Source organism: Panthera tigris, chromosome C2, assembly GCF_018350195.1.
Source record: "Panthera tigris isolate Pti1 chromosome C2, P.tigris_Pti1_mat1.1, whole genome shotgun sequence".
Classification (NCBI taxonomy): Eukaryota; Metazoa; Chordata; class Mammalia; order Carnivora; family Felidae; genus Panthera; species Panthera tigris.
In genome coordinates this window covers 128,385,968-128,398,822 of record NC_056668.1, presented here as the reverse complement: position 1 = coordinate 128,398,822, position 12,855 = coordinate 128,385,968, and the positions used below count along the sequence as shown (strand labels likewise).

At 39.2% G+C, this 12,855-nt stretch overlaps 1 protein-coding gene and 1 long non-coding RNA gene across 11 annotated transcripts in view; one reads left to right on the top strand and one right to left on the bottom strand.

Annotated features, from left to right (window-relative positions):
* Positions 1-12,855, top strand: part of TMEM108 (transmembrane protein 108) — a 359,971-nt gene that overhangs the window by 189,771 nt on the left and 157,345 nt on the right. The window lies entirely within an intron of this gene.
* The window catches only part of LOC122230553, a 92,928-nt gene that overhangs the window by 9,713 nt on the left and 70,360 nt on the right, over positions 1-12,855 (bottom strand). Inside the window, exon 2 of the long non-coding RNA XR_006207537.1 lies at positions 519-632. This is a non-coding gene — a long non-coding RNA (uncharacterized LOC122230553). The remainder of the gene's footprint in view (positions 1-518; positions 633-12,855) is intronic.

Below are 12,855 nucleotides of genomic sequence, written 5' to 3'. Positions count from 1 at the left end.
GGCTTATGTGTGTCTGATAGGGGCTAAGAGATGCAGTCTTTGGCAGACTGTGAAATTGAGATTTTAATATTTTACTTTTATTACAACTAACTGTGTCTAATTTGTTTTATTTCTTGAGCTCTATTCCACAGTGCAGCATTGAGTGTTTCATCCTGCCAGTTTTAGCTCTTTGGTAAGGTTTAACACATTTTGTATGATACTTTGAAACAACTGAAATCTTGAGGGTGAGGGTGGTGGTGAGAACCTTCACTGTTATGTAAAAATCAAGTGCTGCGTTCATTTTTCTTTTTTACACCATAAAGTAAGTATGAAGCTAATGCTAAGAATACCTGAGTTTTTGAGTGGCAGACCTGGGTTCAGATCCTCACCCTACCACTTAGTAGGTGGCTTATGTTAGGGAAATTACTTTACCTCCATGTACCTCATGTAATATGGGATATGACCACCCATACATAAGATGGTATTGAGTGAGATAACACAGCACATAGAAGACCTACAGTAAATGTCAGTTTTCTTACCAGGTCTTCTGTCTCCAAGAGAGAGGTACAACCTAACCAGGATCTCTACTGTAACATTTACATGGGACTTTCTGATTCACCAAACATTTTCACAGAATTTGATCCTCAGGATATCTATTAAGGCAAGAGGGACATTAATTATCATTGGTCACATTCTACAGAGGAAGGAGTTGACATGATCAAGACTGCTTTTCCCAAGCCATATCACAATTTTATATTAAAAAAAAAAAGAATAATGGAAAGTAAGGAACATCATCAAAAACCTTTAAGAACACGACACTGCTGGGGAGGCACTGAGTCCTGAGTTAGCAGATTTGATCTTTGCCTAAGTGCTAGATACTTTGCTACTTGGTTAACAATACCAAGATAATTATTATGAGCTTATGAAAGTAAGTTTTTACATACCAATATCTATTCAAATTAAAGTTGTTCGGGTAGAGTCAAGGAGTGGTTATATTTAGTAAGTTAAGTGTTGCTCTATAATCAGGCATTTATATTTCTTGAATCACACTCTGTATTATTATTGATAATAGCTTGCTTGCTGTTGAATGTCTTACATGTACTGAATTAACTGAAGTTGACTCATGTGTTCTGTCTTCATGGTTTGTTTCTCCTGATAAGTGAGAGGAAATTTTTCCCTAAGATTGAGGAGGGAGAGTTGATATAAATCATAAGTTTAGGTCAGTTTAGATCCAAACAAGTATTGACTCCAGAAACGTAGGCTCTTCTAGATTTAACAAGCAGTCATAAACATACTGCAGTATGGACACATATGAAATGAAAGATGTTCATCTCCTCCACTGCCATTGAAGGTGTCTTCCCTTGCCTTTTACTGCTTGTTCATAATATCCATAGACAGTAACAGTGTGGCAACCATGGTTAAGGGTTTGGATTCTGGATTAAGACTGCTTGGGTTCAAATCCTGGCTTACCACAAATTCTTTTCCAAATGATTTTTACCCCTTCCCATACAAAACATACCAGTTGAGCATGCCTTCATTGCCAGTAGCTGTTGGGCTATCTGTCTACCACCCCTTGCAAATCTGTCGCTCTTGAGGCTACTAAAGATTCTGCTCTTGTTGAAATAAAACAGCATGTCCTATTTAGTAGCTAAGAGCAATTTATTAGCTTGCATTTCTCTCATGCTACCACCAGTGGCTATAATAATGGTAATAACACATTTGGTATTCATTCAGCATTATGGAAATGGATACATCCGTTTCATCAAAACTGCGATTCAGTATTTCAGGCTAGATTATTCTGATTGGCTTTCATCAATGTTTCTCAAACTTGGCTTTACACTGGAATCACCTGGAAAGCTTTTAACAAATCCCCTTGCTCAACCCTACCCTATATCAATTAAATCAGAATGTTTGGGGGACGGAGTGGAAAGTGTGGCAACTGGACATCAGATGATTCTTTTTTTTTTTTTTTAATTTTTTTTAATGTTTATTTATTTTTGAGACAGAGAGAGACAGAGCATGAACAGGGGAGGGGCAGAGAGAGAGGGAGACACAGAATCGGAAACAGGCTCCAGGCTCTGAGCTGTCAGCACAGAGCCCGACGCGGGGCTCGAACTCACGGGCCGTGAGATCATGTCCTGAGCCGAAGTCGGACGCCTAACCGACCAAGCCACCCAGGCGCCCCAGACATCAGATGATTCTAATACACAATCAGGGCTGAGAATCACTGGCTTACAGCAATGGTTTTAAATTTAGTCATGCAACATCATCACCTGAAGACTTGTTTATACACAGATTGCTGGGCCACACTCCCAGAGCTTCTGATTCAGTAGATGTGGCATAGGGACAGTAATTCGTGCTTCTAAGTTTCTAGTGATGCTGAAACTTTGGTCCAGGGATCACACTTTGAAAATCACTGTCTTAGACTTAAGAAAGGCTATCCTGGAGCAACAGGAAGCTTTCAGCTTTCATGTATCACTTGAGCTGCCTAGTGGTGAAATGGATCTTGGAACAAAACCAGGGTGAGTTAGAAATGAGAAGGAAGGGAGAGATGTCAGGGCAGGAACTAGCAGAATCACAGTGTTGTAGAAATAGGAAGTATTAGAATTTGAAGTTTCATGTTACTCTTCATTGTACACTGGAAGTTGGTTTTTACTCTCAACAATGCCAAAGGCACAAAGAGTGGCTAGATAGGATTATAAATAAAGCAAAGGGAAAACACAAGAATGGCCCTGGGGCCCATTTCGGAACTCGATTTTATAAGACTATTTCTTCCTCAAATCATGCTGGATAATTCTTTTGCAAATCACAAATTTGAGGTTGGATTTTTTTGTTGTTGTTATGAAAAGTCTTGCAAATGTTCTCTAGAGAAAACTGGTTTCTTTCGTTCTGAAGAAAAATTCATTCACAGAGAAAAATTGAGGAAGTTAACACTTTCAAATGTGACATTAACCCAGGAAGTTAGGCATCCTTAATATGTTCTGCATCCTTAAATGTGTTCTATTGATTTAATGTCTTTTACATTTTAAGTTGTGATTTTTAAATTTGCATAAGTCAACAAACTCTTTTATGCAGATTAAACAAACCTTAATAAGACCTTCTCATTGTAACCAATTCTAGTGAAGACTGAGGAATAAAATATTTTAAAGAAACAATTTTATGACTTTTGAGAACTTTCTATTACATGGTTGGCAGGAATGTAGATGAGGGAAGTCATGCTCACGCTTGGGAGAACTGTTGACACTCAAATTTAAATGTTAACTCTTCATGAGTAAATTCAGTTTTCTATATGAAAGTACTTTTGCTAAAACATATGGTGGGAGAGAGCACAGAATTTGGATTTAAAGGGTATACTTTGAGCTCTCACTTCTCTTACTAATTATGGGACTTTGCAAACACTTAACCTTCCAGAGCCACTTTATTTTCCTTAACTACAATACACAGATAATGAGTATTATAATATCCTTGATGATTATTGTGAAAGCTAAATGAGAAGGGTATAAAAACATTTCATAAATTGCAAAATGCCTTCTAAACGTGAGTTGCCATGTTAATACTGTCCGTAAATAACTTGTTTCTTTTGTTGTTGTACTGTTGTTTAGCAAATCTTGTTTAAAATTTTTAAAAATGTGAAAGATAGTCTAGCATGTCCTCACCCAGATTTCAACTAAGTAGAGCTCTCGTGAGTGCACATAAAACCTCATTAGTGGGGGATTTTAACAAGGGTTTCTAGCTGATCAGGAATTGGCAAAATTTTGGAAGATTGTTCTGAATAAGGCAAGGTTGAACAGAATTATTTAAAGTTTATTTATTTATTTTGAGAGAAAGAGCAAGCCAGAGAGGGTCAAAGAGAGGGAGAGAGAGAATCCTAAGCAGGCTCCACACTATATCAGCACAAAGCCTGATGCAGGGCTCGATCCCACAAACCATGGGATCATGACCTCAGCTGAAATCAAGAGTCAGATGCTCAACCAACTAAGCCACCCAGGCACCCTTTGAACAGAATTTTTTAAATGAAGAAAAAGATTTTTTTTCAACACCTTCGTGTTGGCTTTGTAATAAACCTAATCTGAAAGTTTTCTGAAATGTGTAACCATTGCCTTTGCAAATGTGATGCACCCTGGAGACTCTTAGGCTAGGGTCCAAGAAGCTCCCAAAACCTAAAACACACTGCCCTTGCAGTGTTGTCTTTCATATCTCCCTCTCCTGTTTACCCCTACCCTTTCCCTTCCTTTTTTGGGGGGGTTTCCATCACCAGGCTAGGCTCTCTCTTCTCTTCGCTCTTCTCCGTCAGAAGTTTTTGAGCTTTTCTTCTCAAGAAAGGCTTTATCTGCTGCAGGCGTCCTAATAGCTTCTCACAAAGTGAGTTCCTTGCCTTTGCTCTGACTCCACCACAGTATCCACAGTATCACTCAGGGTACCCTGTGAGCTGTGGTCAGTCTCACTACTCACTTGCTTCCTGAGCATCTTCAATTTCCCCATCTGTCAAAGTATGACTGCCATAACAAGTTACTACAGACTTGGTAGCTTAAAACAACAGAATTTTTTTCTCTCACAGTTCTGGATGCCAGAAGTTAGAAATCAAGGTGTCAGCAGGGCTCCACTTCCTACAAAGGCTCCGAGGGAGAACCTTTCCTTGACTCTTCCATTCTAGTGGCTCTAAGATGTTCTTTGTTTGTGACTGTATCACGCCAGACTCTGCCTTTGTCCTCACATGGCCTTCCCTTCTTCCTTGTGTCTCATAAAAGGACATTCATCATTGGATTTTGGGTCCAACTGGATAATCCAGCATAATCTCTTCTCAAGATCCCTGAGTTAATTACGTGCACAATGACCCTTTTTGCCAAATAAGGTCACATTCACAGGTCTCAGAGTTAGGATGTAGGAATAGACTTTTTTTTTTAATTTAAATTTCAGTTAACATACACTGCAATATTGGTTTCAGGAATAGAATTCAGTGATTCATCACTTACATACAGCACCCAGTGCTCATCACAAGTACCCTCTTTAGCACCCAGCACCCATCTAGCCCATCTCGTACCCACCTACCTCCGTCAACCCAGCCTTTTCTCTATCATTAAGACTCTCGTGTCATTTGTTTCCCTTTCTTCGCTTCCCCCCCACCCCACTTCCCATAATTTTACCTGTTTTGTTTCTTAAATTCCACATATGATTGAGAGCATGTGGTATTTGTCTTTGTCTGATTGACTTATTTTGTTTAGTATAATACTCTCTTGCTCCATCCGTGTCATTGCAAATGGCAAGATTTCATTTTTTTATGTCTGAGTAATATTTCATTGTGTATATATACCACTTCTTCCTTATTCATTCATCAGTCAGTGGACACTTGGGTTGTTTCCATAATGTGGCTTGTGTAGATAATACTACTTAAAAATTTTTTTTCTAATATTTATTTTTGAGTGAGAGAAGGAGACAGAGTGTGAGCAGGGGAGGGGCAGAGAGAGAGGGAGACACAGAACCCAAAGCAGGCTTCAGGCTCCAAGCTGTCAGCAGTCAGCACAGAACCCGATGCAGGGCTTAAACCCACAAACTGCAAGATCATGACCTGAGCTGAAGTTGGGCGCTTAACCGACTGAGCCACCCAGGCGCCCCTGTAGATAATACTTGTATAAACATCAGGGTGCATGTATACTTTTGAATGAGTATTTTTGTATTCTTTGGTTAAATATCTAGTAGTGTGATGCTGGATCATAGGGTAGTTCTATTTTTAACTTTTTGAGGAATCTTCCTACTCTTTTCCACAGTAACTGCACCAGTTTGCATTCCCACCAACAGTATGAGAGAGTTCCCCTTTCTCTGCATCCTCGCCAACATGTGTTGTTTCCTGAGTTATTAATTTTAGCCTTTCTGACAGGTATAAGGTGGTATCTCATTGTGGTTTTGATCTGTATTTCCCTGATGATGAATAATATTGAGCATCTTTTCATGTGTCTGTTTGCCATCTGGATGTCTGCTTTGGAAAAGTTCATGTCTTCTGCCCATTTCTTCACTGGATTATTTGTTTTTTGCATGATGAGTTTGATATGTTCTTTATAGATTTTGGATACTAACCCTTTATCAGATATGTCATTTGCAAATATCTTCTCCCATTCTGTAGGCTGACTTTTATTGATTGTTTCCTTCACTGTGCACAAGCTTTTTATCTTGATGAAGGCCCAGTAGTTCATGTTTGCTCTCATTTCCCTTACCTTTGGTGACATGTCTAGTAAGAAATTGCTCTGGCCAAGGTGAAAGAAGTTGCTGCCTGTGATCTCCTCTAAGATTTTGATGGTTTCCTGTCTCACATTTAGGTCTTTAATCCATTTTGAATTCATTTTTCTGTATAGTGTAAGAAAATGATCCAGTTTTATTCTTCTGCGTGTCACTGTCCAGTTTTCCCAACACCTTTTGTTGAAGACATTGTCTTTTTCTCATTGGATATTCTCTCCTGCTTTGTCAAAGATTAGCGGACCATATAGTTCTGGGTCCATGTCTGGGTTTTCTATTCTGTTCGATTGGTGTATATGTCTGTTTTTGTGGCAATACAATACTGTCTGGATGACTACAACTTTGTAATATAGCTTAAAATCTGAAATAGTGGTGCCTCCAGTTTTATTTTTCCAAGGATTGCTTCGGCCATTCAGGGTCTTTTGTGGTACCATACAAATTTTAAGATTGTTCTATCTCTGTGAAAAATGCTGGTGGTATTTTGATGCGGACTGTATTAAATGTATAGATTGCTTTTGGTAGTATAGACACTTTAACAATGTTTGTTCTTCTAATCCATGAGCATGGAAGGCTTTTCCATGTCTTTGTATCTTTTTCTGTTTCTTTCACAAGGGTTTCTGTAGTTTTCAGCACACAGATCTTTTACCTCTTTAGTTAGGTTTATTCCTAGGTATCTTATTATTTTTGGTGCAGTTGTAAATGAGATTGATTCCTTGATTTCTTTTTCTGCTGCTTCATTACTAGTGTATAGCAATGCAACAGATTTCTACACACTGATCTTATATTCTGTGATTTTGCTGAATTCATGTGTTCTAGTAATTTTTTGGTGGAGTCTTTCGGGTCTTGTACACAGAGGATCATGTGATCTGCAAATAGTGAAAGTTTGACTTCTTCCTTGCTAATTTGGTTGCCTTTTATTTCTTTGTGTTGTCTGATTGCTGAGGCTAAGACTTCCAGTACCATGTTAAATAGTAATGGTGAGAGTGGACATTCTTATTTTTTTCCTTACCATAGGGGAAAGGCTCTCAGTTTTTCCCCATTGGGGATGATATTAGCTGGGGCCCTTTCTTATATGGCCTTTATGATGTTGAGATATATTCCATGTATTCCTACTTTGTCAAGGGTTTTTATCAAGAATGGATGCTATATTTTGTCAAATGCTTTTTCTGCATCTATTGACAAGATCGTGTGGTTCTTATCCTTTGTTTTAGTAATGTGGTCTATCACATTGATTGATTTGCAAATATTGAACCAGCCCTGCAGCCCAGGAATAAATTCCACTTGATCATGATGAATAATTCTTTTAATGTACTGTTGAATTCGATTTGCCAGTATTTTATTGAGAATTTTTGCATATGTGTTCAGCAGGGATATCAGCCTATAATTCTCCTCTTTCAAAAAATTTTTGTAATGTTTATATATATTTGAGACAGAGCACACGAGCAGGGCAGGGGCAGAAAGAGACAGACACACGGAATCCTAAGCAGGCTCCAGGCTCTGAGCTGTCAGCACAGAGCCTGACACAGGGGTCAAACTAATGAGCCGTGAGATCATGACCTGAGCCAAAGTTGGATACTTAACCAACTAGCCACCCAGGTGCCCCTATAATTCTCCTTTTTAATGAGGTCTTTGATTTTGGAATCAAGGTAATGCTGACCTCATAGAATGAGTTTGGAAGTTTTCCTTCCATTTCTATTTTTTGGAACAATTTGAGAAGACTAGGTATTAACTCTTCTTTAAATGTCTGGTAGAATTCCCCTGGAAAGCCATCTGGCCCAAGACTCTGGTTTGTTGGGAGATTTTTGATTACTGATTCAATTTCTTTGCTGATTATGGGTCTGTTCAAATTTTCTATTTCTTTCTGTTCCAGTTTTGGTAGCTTGTATGTTTATATGAATCTGTTCATTTCTTCTGTATTGCCCAATGTGTTAGCATAAAATTTCATAGTAGTCTCTAATGATTGTTTGTATTTCTGTGGTGTTGATTGTGATCTCTCATCTCTCCTTTGTAATTTTATCTATTTGAGACCTTTCTCTTTTCATTTTGATAAGTTTGGTTAGGGGTTTATCAATTTTGTTAATTTTCTCAAAGGACCAGTTTCTAGTTTCATTGATTTGTTCTACAAGATTTGTTGTTGTGTTGTTGTTGTTTCTTTACCATTTATTTCTGCTTTAACTTCATTAGTTCCCTTTCTCTGCTAGCTTTAGGCTTTATATGCTGTTTCTTTTCTAGCTCCTTTAGGTATGAAGTCAGGTTGTGTATTTGGGACCTTTCTTGCTTCTTGAAATAGGCCTGAATTGTAATATACTTCTTAGGACTGCTTTTGCTGCATCCCAAAGGGTTTGGACTGTCTTATTTTCATTTTCATTTGCTTCCATGTAGTGTTTTATTTCTTCTTTAATTTCCTGGTTAACCTATTCATTCTTTAGCAGGATATTCTTTAACCTCCATGTATTTGAGGGCTTTTTAAATTTTTTTCTTGTGGTTAACTTCAAGTTTGATAGTGTTGTGGTCTGAAAATATGCATGGTATGATCTTGATCTTTTTGCACTTGTTGAGGGCTGATCTGTGACCCCAGTATGTGATCTCTTCTGGAGAATATTCCTTGTGAACTTGAGAATGTATATTCTGCTGCTTTAGGATGAAATGTTCTGAATATATCTGTTAAGTACATCTGGTATAATAGGTCATTCAACGCCATTGTTTCCTTGTTGATTTTCTGCTAAATGATCTGTCCATTGTTGTAAGTGGGGTGTTAATGTCCCCTACTATTATGGTATTATTATTGATGAGTTTCTTTATGTTTGTGATTGATTTATGTATTTGAGTTTCTCTATGTTGGGGGCATAAATATTTACAATTGTTAGATCTTCTTGATGGATAGACCCCCATTAAGTATGATATAATGCCCTTCCTCATCTCTTGTTACAGTCTTTGTTTTAAAATCTAGTTTGTTTGGGGCACTTGGAGAGCACAGTCGGTTAAGTGTCTGACTTCAGTTCAGGTCATGATCTCGGGTTTTGTGAGTTCAGGCCCTGCATTGGGCTCTGTGCTGACAGCTTGGAGCCTGGAACCTGCTTTGGATCCTGTTTCTCCCTCTCTGTATGTTTCTCTCTCTCTCTCTCTCTCTCTCTCTCTCTCTCTCTCACTCTCTCTCACTCTCTGTCTCTATCAAAAATAAATAACCATTAAAAAATGTTTTTAATAAGTAAAAAAATAAAATCTAGTTTGTTTGATATAAGTATGGCTATTCTAGCTTTCTTTTGCCATCTGTTAGCATGATAAATGGTTCTCCATCTTCTCACTTTCTACAATTTTTTTTAATGTTTAGTTATTTTGGGGAGGGAGGGAGGGACAGAGAGGGAGGAAGACACAGATCCAAAGCAGGCTCCAAGCTCTGAGCTCTCAGCAGAGCCCGACATGGGCCTCAAACCCACGTGGGACTTGAACCTGTGAGATCATGACCTGAGCTGAAATTGGGCACTCAGCTGACTGAGCCACCCGAGCGCCCCTCCATCTCTTCACTTTCAGCCTTCAGGTGTGTTTAGGTCTAAAATGAGTCTCTTGTAGGCAGCAAATAGATGGATCTTGTGTTGTTGTTGTTTTTTATCCTGATTTTGATTGGAACATTTAGTCCATTTACATTCAGAGTGGTTATTGAAAGGTATGAATTTAGTACCATTGTGTTACCTGTAGAGTTGGTATTTCTGGTGATGCTCTCTGGTTCTTTCTTGTCTCTGGTCTTCTGGTCTTTTTTCTCCACTCAAAGAGTCACCATTAAAATTTCTTGCAGGGCTCATTTAGTAGTCATAAACTCCTTTAGTTTTTGCTTGTCTGGGAAACTCTTTATCTATGCTCCTATTCTGAATGACAGCCTTGCTGGATAGAGTATTCTTGGCTGCCTATTTTTCCCATTCAGCATGTTGAATATATCCTGCCACTCCCCTTGGTCTGCCAAGTTTCTGTAAACAGATTTGCCATGAAACTGATCTGTCTTCCCTTGTAGGTTGATGACTTTTCTTCCCTTGCTGCTTTCAGGATTCTTTCCTTGTCTCTGTAATTTGTGAATTTGACTATGATATGTCTTGGTGATGGCCAGCTTTTGTTGAATTTAATGTGAGTTCTCTCTGCTTCTTGGATTTTGACGTCTGTCCACTTCTCCAGATTAGGGAAGTTTTCAGCTATAATTTGCTCATATAAACCTTCTGCCCCTTTCTCTCTTCATATTCTGGGACTCCTATCATATCAGTGTTACTACATTTTAATAAATCGTTGGCTTCTGTAAGTCTGCCTTCATGATCCCTGATCTTTGTTTCCCTCTCCTTTTCAGCTTTAATATTTTCCATAATTTTATTTTTATTTTCTATGTTGCTAATTTGCTCCTCTACTTCATCCATCCTTGTTTTTATGCCTTCCGTTTGGGTTTACATCTCAGTTATAGCATTTTTAATTCCAGCATGACTAGATTTTAGTTCTTGTATCTCTTTGGAAAGAGATTCTCAAGCCCAGCTAGTATCCTTATAATTGTTGTTTTAAATTCTAGTTCAGACATGTTACTTCTATCTGAATTGATTAAACCCTTTGCCATCATTTCTTCCTGTTTTTTTGAAGTGAATTCCTCTGTCTTATGATTTTGGAGGAGGAAAATACCATAATAATAGAATGAAATATAAGTTTTAAATTTGTTAAAAAATCAAATAAAGGAAGCTATATCTTAGGTGTGTTTTAGTCTGCTTGTTAAGATCTTAGGTGTGTTTTAGTCTGCTTGTTAAGAGAAGCTTGATAGAAAAAAGAAAAGAACAGAAAAAATTAAAAATTAGAAAAATTAAATATAATAAAATAAAAATTTTACTCTTTCTGTATCAAAGAAAACAACAATTAAAACAGAAAAAAACTGATCAAGCAAAAAAAATAAATAAATAAAACCCAAATGAAGCTAGATCTGCTTTCCCCTAGAACTGAAACTATGCAGCAGTCTATGTACAGTAGACTAAGCGCATAGAAAGGATTTTTGCTGGTGTTTTGGGAGATGTGCCTGGAGGGTACAGGGAGTAGAGCTGCCTCCTCCACTTGTTGGCACTGTTGAGCTCACTGGGGTGCATCCATGTTGGGCTAATACTGAAAATGGCTTCATCCTCCTCTCTAGTCTCTAGAGCGTGATGTTTGCACCCTCACAGACATGCGGTGAATCACCCTTCCTGTGTCTGCCCCTTCCATCAGCTCCTTGCCTTCCCCCTGCCTATCTGAGCTGTCTGCCTACCAGGCGGCACCTCCCTCCATCCAGAGTTTTATCTCAGGCATGGCTGTATTTCAAAACCCCACACTTCAGAGTCCCCAGCGGCTCGGACCCGCAGTGATCCTCTAGTGATCCCAACATTGACTGGTGCAGGCTTATCTTAGGAAACAGTCATGTGACTGCACAGTAGCAGCAGCTTAGAGTTTATGGTAAATCACAACACACAAGCAGCACCAGGGTTTGCTGCCCTCAGCCAGAGTCTTTGTTCCCATATGGGGAATGTGGCAGCTTGATGGCACCTGCTGGGTCTTTTGCCTGTGGAGAGGCTGTATCACCTCTACCAAATGCACTCCAAGAAGGGGAAGTGCTTCTCCCCTTGCAACCAAGGGGATCCTTAGATCCTGCTGCCCACTCCCGGGGCTACATCCTGCTTCCTCACCAGAGCACCACCAGGAACAGACCTCTGAAACTTCAGACTCTGCTCCACTGTTTATAAAAACTGGTGATATTGAAACCCTCTCCTTTTTCCCCTGTCAGTGGTTTGGGGAGCCATTTTCTTGTGCAGTCCCCTGCGCATTTTTACTCTTTCCATCTAGCTGCTTTCAGGAGAGTGCTTCTTGCACAAACCCAATGGGCTGCCCACTCTACTACCCTGCCCCCCAGTCTTTCTGCTCTCCACACAAAGGGCTCCCTTCCCTCTGCAGCACCAAGGCTCTTCTCTCCCTCAGTTCACCTCTCTGCACTATGTACCTCCTGTGTTCTCTCCCTCAAATTATGCAGATTGTTCTGTTAGTCCTCAGATCAATTTCCTCGGTATTCAAAATGGTTTGATGTTGATCTAGCTGTGTTTGAGGGATGAGACAAGCCCAGGGTCCCCTTACTACTCTGCTATCTTAACTACTAGTGTCATAACTTGAGAGACCATCATTCAACTGACTATAGCATAATATTCCTGTACTTTATAGAGTCGTTAATATAAGTACAGTGCCCAGTTCAAAACAGGTACTCAGTAGGGAGTGGTTGTGGGTCCAAGAGTGAGTAGTGTGTGAGGAAATGAACTACTGAGTTTGGTACAGCTTTTTAATAAAAGTTTTACCATAAAGTAAGGGCAAGAGAAGACAGTAGTTGGTAGTAAACAAAAGGCTGAGTGTTAAAAAAAAAAAAAAAAAAAAAAAGAGTGGTTTGGGCTGGTATAAAAGCTCCCAGGAAGGTTTTACTATAGGGCTGTGAGCTTCAGAGGACATGAGGTGCACACTGATGGTGAGCCCTCAAGGCAGGAACAGATCCAGATGTGATTCCCATGTCTATATGTAACTGGTGCCCAGGGTATGTTTCTAACCTTGCCAGTGAATGCTAGTGCTGGGTACATAATTGTGCCATGTCTGATGAGAAGAAGCAAGAATGAGATTCCT